Below are 8,730 nucleotides of genomic sequence, written 5' to 3'. Positions count from 1 at the left end.
CTTATATACTATGTAAAGAACCAAAACTTTATTCGAATTTTTTTTTAAATGACTATATAGATATGTGTACATGGGTGTATGTACGAACATGTGTTAAGAGATGTGCTAAGTGCTATAGGCTGTTACTTAAAAGGAGAAATAAAAGATAGAGTGGGCCATGATGATCCTCCTCTACCTTATGCATGGGAGGTTCTACATGCCATGTTTCTTTAGATTAATATGCATTTAATATTTATGCCATGCTCTTTTTACATATGTTGTAATGATAAAAAGGCAACCCATTCAGGGCACAAGAACCAGTAAGATTGAATCTCATTAAGTAGACTTTGTGAGCAGGGGCGCATTTGTCTTCTAACCAGAATAGTTGGGTAAGAAGTACTTTGTTCATAACACAGAATTTGAGCTTTGCACTCAAGCAATAAATGTGTAAATCAGAATAATCAGTAAGGTTATTTACCCTAACTCATTTTATAGAGGCACCCTTATTTTCAATGGCATGGCATTAAGATGCAATCCTTATAAAGTATTTGATATAAACACCATCCTGGCTGTGATTCAACTCCTACCCCCACCCCCTGCGAGATTTGCTAAAACACCTACAGGACATAATGGAGTTTTTCAGGGCCCCTTCAGGATTTCGGGTGAATAAGCGCAAAACCATTCTTTTCTCAGTGGGAGCACTGACTCGCATCCCAGTGGAGCACCTACCCGATATGGGCCTTAGATGGGAGGTTGGCATTTTCAGGTACCTGAGGGTTCATGGTGGCAGCCATGGAGGAGGGGCAATTCAAATATAATATGGCTAGAGCCTTGGAAAAGCTCAGCACATCCATGTGGTTTCGGAGCACACTCGCTCTTTCCGTAATGGGGAGAGTGGCAATTGCTGAAATGGTACAGTAACCCCACTGCGTGTATTCAATTCTGAATTCCCTGTGACGACTGAAGCCTTCTATTAATAAACAACTTAATAGTCTACTGATGTCTGGTGTAGACAGGTAGACGTAGTCGAGTGGCCCTGACCACCTCGATAAGAGACTAGCAGGAAGGGGGTCCAGCACTCCCGAGCCTGGAGATGTACAATTACGCAGCATATAGCCAACACGCTGCCAGGTGGCTGGTAGAGGATGACAATTGGGAGAAGCTTCTTCTGGCTGGGTCCTATGGTGATTCAACTCTGGCGATGATACCCATGAAGGGGGGAGGGGGTACCCTAGATGGGGCAGTACCATATGTTGTGAGACAGACTGCAATGATCTGGGAGAAGATAGTCATCAGAGTCCTCTGGAGAATGCAATTTGACAGGAAGCTTAAAATATGGGCCCTGGCCCTGTTCCACAAAATAGACGCAACTATGTCCATGGAGCAGTGGAAGGATGGGGGATGCACACTGGCTGGAGACTTATACCCTGCTGAGTACATCATCACCTTCTGGGAGATGAGAGATTTAATAGTACATGGTGCCGAACAGTTCCTTCAATATGCAAAACTGGGCAGCACATTGAGGGAGATTTGGACTTGTTTCCCCAAGTGCTCCCACCAGTCTAGCACACTGGGTGGAATTATACAGACGGGAGCCAGCAGATACATGGTCACCTGTATGTACAAATATCTGAAAATTAACAATGACCACTGCTGAGGATCAGAGCAGCATAGCAGGTGGATTTGGTGGAACAGCTCTCAGACAGCGATCGGACGTGGACACACTCTCTAGTGAAAAAAGGCTCAAGTAACTTGAGATTCCAACTATTGCACTTCATCTTTCTTCACCGAGCCTACCTCACAGCAATAACACTCACAAAAATGTACCTAATGAATCGCTGACTGCCCCAGATGTCACAGTGGGGGAGGGGGGTGAGATTTCTTCATACATTTAGCCTGGACTTGTAGGACGGTGAGATACTTCTGGGAGACAGTAGTACTCCTTTTTAAGACAGCTACTGGAATACACCTACCACACACACCTCAACACTGCCTATAATAGCCAAATCCAAAGGAAAAAAGATGGAGTACATTGTTCCTGCAATTAACATTGGTACTAGTAAAGCATTATGTGGCTGTGGGCTGAATGGTAGTGGGGAGCTATGATCCCAGGCTGTTATGGAATGGGTCCTGATAGAGGAAATACATCTCAAACATTGTAGACGGTATGATCAGGAAATAACCTTTGTGGTCAGTTAGGAACATTTATTCCCTGTCCCTCAACTAGAAAATACACTTGCCAACCATGACTTTGTATTTTATTCAAATTTATAACATGATTTTTAAGTTCAAAATGATTTTATTGAAATTTTTGAGACAAAAGAAATACACAAGAACAGTACATAACAAAAAATTAAAGCAGATAAGCGTAAATGATGAAAACAATAACAAGAACTATGGTACCTAGGTAAATTTGCAGTAGAGAGAATCAGTAACAAATAATCGTATAAGAAGAGGAAGGGAAAAAGGGGAGGAGGAGAGGGAGGGGAGTAAACATATCATTGCATCGTAAAATCATACCATACAGAGTTACAAAGCAATTGAGTACATAAAATACAGAAATACAAAAAAGGTGATAATGAAAGTCAAAATAGTCCGTAATATACAAATAAAACTAATTAACAATATCATTTCATAACATATGAATCAATAGGTGACCAAAAAGACTGATAACATGATAACCTTATAACATGATTTTTAAGAGAACATTTATCAACATTTCCTAGAAAGTTTGCCTTCAATACCAGGAAGAACATATCCATCAAAACGAGGGTGAATCTAATTCCTGAACTAGCCATGATGAAAAATGCAAATACATGCCCTTGCAATAAGCATTTGTATTATATATATAACCCATACCTCCTTTTCTCACCAGCAACTTCCTGAACTCTGCATATTTGGTTGCTACTGAAAGACAACAAAAACGTCATTCTGAAAAGTTCATAAACATTTTGGAAGGAACTTTAAGAACTGTTGTCTCACACATTTGGAATATTGTGTTAAAACAGTTGTGCTCTTAAACTAATACTCAGAGTCAACCATGTTTCACTTTATGCAGAAATGATTAACGATAATTATTTTCCTAACCTTTTAGCTATAATCATTACCATTTTAAATACGTTTTCAAAGTAATGCCATTTTTAAGTTCAAAAGAAATATACAATTTCAAGAATAAATATGGTTATTAACTGTTACAAACACACATATTATTTTAAACAAAAAAAACAGAAAAATAACATGCTTGCTGAAAGGCAAAGCAATTCATTTACAGATATTTAACATTTCAAAAAATAAGTGTTCTAGAAGGCTCAGTCTATATATTATCCTTTTGAAAGGATGTAATTTATTTTTTGTAAGCTGATTGTCTTGAAAAAATAAATCAAGTGTTTGTGTAGGTGATATGTCATCACAGTGTAATAGCGTAGAGCTGATCAGGATTACCTAAAAGAAATAAAGACAACACCACAGATCTCTGTTATTCGCCTTTTCTTTAAGTAATGAGTTTATGCTGCATTTAAAACCCACTGAATGTGCCAGGATGCAGTTTGGAACACATTTCCTTTGGTGATTTGTCTCTCCCTGTTACCAAGCAACTGAAACAGTATTGCTAGGCTTACACTTGAGGCCTTAGCTCTCATCGTGCTTTTCTCCTTATTTTTCCAGATGATGGAAATAATATTGTGAAAGTGGGTAAGAAACAGAATGCTTTATAAAAGTATGCATTTACGAGTCATAAGAGTATATTTACAGTTGAATGAAAAATCTGCACCCTGAAGCCGATCTAAAGACTTTTTCCAAATAGGGCTCCAAAGTACTCTGAGATAGCGTCAGCACAAGGGCAGTGCAATGAAACGCAAATGTTATGATAAATCAACTACAGCTTTACAGTGGGTGTAGTGTGTAAAAATAAAGGTTGGTGCTGTGTCAAAGTCACAATGATGCTTTGAAAGTTAATGTAAGCAGGCCTGGACAATGCAAAATTCCAGGAGCAAAAGCACAAAATAAAATTTACCAACCTCATGCAACATAGAACTAGTTAGTTAGCGCTGGTGCATAATGTGGCAACACTTTATTATACATATATATATAGACACATTCATACACACATACATACGTACAAACACATATGTGTGTGATAGTTTTTTTTTTCAATTAAAAAATATCTTTATTTCGATTGTTTCATCATAAAAGATAGTGCCATGCTAAAATACATTGTTAAAACTTACAAGTTGTAAAATGGCATTTAAAAACATTTTACATACCGTTTAAAACATACAAACAATCTAAAATGGTGTTACGAAACCGTTGTAGTGCAATCAAGACAAGTCTCTGTAGGGTCACTCAACTATATCCTGTTTAACCCTCAAAATCCACACCCATCCCAGAAATGTGGCTACAGCTATAATTATCGGTTCACTCGTGTCCGACCTAAGAATCCTTAAAGCCTCACACCCTACCCTTGTGGACACATTACGACAGATTGGTTTAAGTCATTTGGCCCGTGGGGCTACATAAGTCGGGCACTCAAAGAAAATATGGGCATTGGACTCTTTGCGGTCTGGACACCAACGACAGGAGTCAGACTCCTAGCCCTTCCACAGAAAATATGGGCAATGGACTCTTTGCGGTCTGGACACCAATGACAGGAGTGTCTGGAGGGAGTGGAATGTCAGAGAACATGGCGTCCGGTTGAGAAGCCCAGTCAGGAGCGCCGACGCTCTCTGGGATGAACCAGGACTGATTTCTAAAAGGTTTCTCCCCCTGAAGCAAAATGAAGAATTATCTCAAAAAACAAGAACTGCTTACTTTTTTAGGACCATAGCCACGGGAAAGAATACAGGCTAAACCGAGCCTCCGTTTCTCATGCAAGAGTGCTCAGAAGCAAGTCAGAGACGCTATGAGAGCCGCAGAAGTTCATAGGAGGGTGTGGTCCGCACATACGTTGTCTGCATGTGTACAGACGCTGTGGAGAAGTTTCAGTGAAGCCAAAGGGCTGCTACCAAAATGACCCACTGAGGTCCCACAAGCGGGTGGGAGTACAACGCCTTAGACCTTGGAACACTTGCCTCAGTCAATCCCCACTCCAGTGAAAATTGCCTCTAAGGGTAAGAAATTCAGAAGCTTTCCGCATTAGAAGAACTAAATAAAGGAGGAGCTCAAAATTAGAAAACCATTCAAGGAATTAGTTACTGCCTGAGGAATAGGCAGCTGGACATAGAAAACAAAGAGTTGGGTACAACCAGGAAGAGTTCGGTTACAGTTCAGATAGCAAACAAGATAGAAGAAACCCAGAGCCCGGGAGCAAAAAATATTATATCTACTTCCACTATATCTGCACTATAGAACCAAGCAGTCAAAATTAAAGTTACCCCTTCTCCGCGCTTGTTTTTCAAATTCTAAGGTAAACAAGCCCTAAACAACACAATAACTAAGGGGCTAGAAGAGGGGGGTGGAAATAAGCCTCACACAGATACAACTGTTCAAGGCAGTGCTCAAGGATCCAAGAGTGAATAAATTGCTATAAACAACAGGTTTCAAGTATTATCCATGGAAGGAAAAGAGAAAGAGGTAGTGGCAGTAACATCATCTTCTCCAGCGAACTCACAGAAAGAGCCTTGTGAAGGTCCTGAAAATCCGGAAATAAACTCCAGAGATCAGAGCATACCTGATAAGGAGAATACTGGGTATGAAGCTTTATAACAGGAAGCTGTGTCAAATCAAACTGCGCAACCAGCAATGAGGGAATTAATAGAAACCCTGATCGTAGAAATGAGGGCAAATTTTGCTAGATCAGAAAAAAATTAAGAAAAAAAACAGACAATGTGTGAAGCTCTCGAACTAAAAGTTAGCATAGAGGGTGAGAATATAAAGAGTTTTGTAGTAACGTATTTGAAAGACTTTATCCCCAGGACAGATGAAAAGTTCCGTCCTGAACGGTTGCTCCCCCACGCTCCCTGCTCGATCTATCTGCATCACCTACAGCCCGCAGCTGAAGCCCCTTGCACCCGCGACCTCCCAACTGCACCTGGTATCGTAGCTTCAGACAGAATAGTCTCGCTTTGAAGCTCTCGCTCTTGCAGCGCCTTGGAAACTTTATTGTCTCATCTGCATCGCGCTCTGTGCTTCATTCACTGTGATATTAAAGGCGTGCACCGTAGCGTCTCCTACTCTAATTGCGCTTTGAAGATCATTATCGTGTAGCGCTTTGGAAACCTAATTGTGCATATTTGCTTAGCGCTGTGTATTTATCGCTTTGACATCTGTGTTGTGTAACGCTTCCAAGGTTGGTTGCTTTGTGAATAGCGCTTTAGGTGTACATATTGTGTAGGATTTAGGAGCCTTTGATAGCTTGCTGGCGAGCATTGTGCTGTGCCTTCGCTGTTTGTTTTCACTTTCATTTCTCCATTTTGTGTTGTGCTATCCCCTGGCCCGCCTCCCCGATCCCGCCTCCCAGCTGACCCTCCCACGCTCCGCCCCCTCCATCATTCATTAAAGCTAGATGGTCCCACGCGCAGCGTCCACGCGCTGCGGCCGCGCCGAAGATGCGCCAAAGGTAAGCCCGTCTACGCCCGTCCGCGCCAAGCCCGCGCCCAGCGCCAGACCCCCTGGTCCACGCAATGCCCAGCCCACTCGCATCACTTATGATGCCACCACCCTCCTAGCCCTTAATCCCGGCCGTTCCCCCAACTGCGTCCAAGCCGCTCCTGGACACACCCATGGACCCTTCTCTTGCAACTCCTGCAAGTTCGACGGCACCAAAACCAACTCCTCATCCACCAACACCAAACAGAGACCTGACACCAACCACCTAAATTGCATCCTGCTTAACACTCGCTCGGTCCACAGACACGCCATCGACCTCTGGAATCTACTAGACACCATCTCACCGGACGTCGCCTTCCTAACAGAAACATGGATGAATGCCTCTTCAGCCCCAGACATCACCATTGCCATCCCGGAAGGATACAAGATCATCCGTAAAGACCGCATCAAGCAAACAGGAGGAGGCATCGCTATCGTCCATAAGAACTCCATCCGCATCTCAACCAGCTCAGACGTCAACCTTGCTAGCGCCGAACACCTCCACTTCCAGATCCACACCGACCCCACGACCACACTCAGAGGCACCCTCCTCTACCGGCCCCCAGGACCCCGTGACGACATCATTGACTTTATCACCCCACACGCCCTCCCCTCCAAGGACTACATTCTACTGGGAGACCTCAATTTTCACCTGGAAAAGAGCAATGACAGCAGCGCCACCACCCTTCTGGACAACCTCGCCAACCTCGGACTCAAACAACTTGTCACTACCCCCACCCACATGGCAGGTCACACACTCGGCCCTATCTTCACCTCCAGCAAACATGTCTCATTCTGTCACACCACAGCTCTTCATTGGACGGACCACAGCTGCGTTCACTTTATCTACAATAAGACCACAATCCACAACCATCCTCAACCCACTCTGCGAAGAAATTGGAACAAAATCACCATCAACCAGATCTCCTCATCGCTTCTTCAAAACCCCCCCTGCCCACTCCTCAAACCCCGACCAAGCAGCCATTAACCTCACCCAATGGCTATCCAACAGCGCCGATATCCTAGCACCGTTGAAAAAACGCCAAATCAAACTAGGCAGCAAAAACGCCTCCTGGTTCAACGATGATCTTAAGAAATCAAAGAAACTCTGTCGCTCCCTCGAGAAGGCCTGGAAAAAAGACCCAAACACCAGCACCAGGGACGCCTTCAAAAACGCCACCCGCATACACCATCAACTAATCCGGTCTGCCAAGAAAGCCGCATTCAAAGACCGACTAGACAACAACGCCCACAACAGCAAGGAATTATTCAACATCGTCAAAGAATTTACCAACCCATCAGCCAACTCCAACGACATCACCCCCTCTCAAGCCCTCTGCGACTCCCTAGCTTCCTTTTTCCACAACAAAATCGCAGACATCCACAACAGCTTCGACAACCAACCCGGACACCAACCAACCCAACCTTCTGCAGGACCTTCACCCCCCTTGAACATCCTTAACGACTGGAACGCAATCTCCACTGAGGATACCATCCGCCTGATGAACTCCATCCACTCAGGATCCCCAACTGACCCATGCCCTCACCACATCTTCAACAAAGCCGACTCCATCATAGCACCACACCTCCGAGATGTCATCAACTGCTCCCTCAACTCCGCCACCCTCCCGGAAAGCTGGAAACACGCAGAACTCAGGGCCCTTCTGAAAAAACCCACAGCTGACCCCACCGAACTCAAAAACTACCTCCCCATCTCGCTTCTTCCATTCCCGGCCAAAGTCATCGAGAAAGCTGTCAACAACCAGCTCGCCACCTTCCTCGAAACCAACAAATCCCTCGACTCCTCACAGTCCGGCTTCCGAGCCAAACACAGCACTGAGACCGCACTTATCGCAGCAACAGACGACATTCGAACTCTACTGGACAACGGAGACACAGTCGCCCTCATCCTCCTCGAGCTCTCCGCTGCCTTCGACACAGTCTGTCATAGCACCCTTTTACAACGCCTCAGAAACATCAGAATCCAAGGAAAAGCACTGGAATGGATCACCTCGTTCCTCACCGGAAGAACCCAGAGAGTCCGCCTCCCACCATTCAAGTCAGAAGCCTCTGAAGTCATCTGCGGCGTGCCACGAGGATCGTCACTCAGCCCCACCCTCTTCAACGTATACATGAGCCCCCTTGCGGCCATCGCTCGACAACACAATC

Source organism: Lissotriton vulgaris, unplaced genomic scaffold (assembly GCF_964263255.1).
Source record: "Lissotriton vulgaris unplaced genomic scaffold, aLisVul1.2 SCAFFOLD_466, whole genome shotgun sequence".
NCBI classification, from domain to species: Eukaryota; Metazoa; Chordata; class Amphibia; order Caudata; family Salamandridae; genus Lissotriton; species Lissotriton vulgaris.
This window is presented reverse-complemented; position numbering follows the sequence as displayed.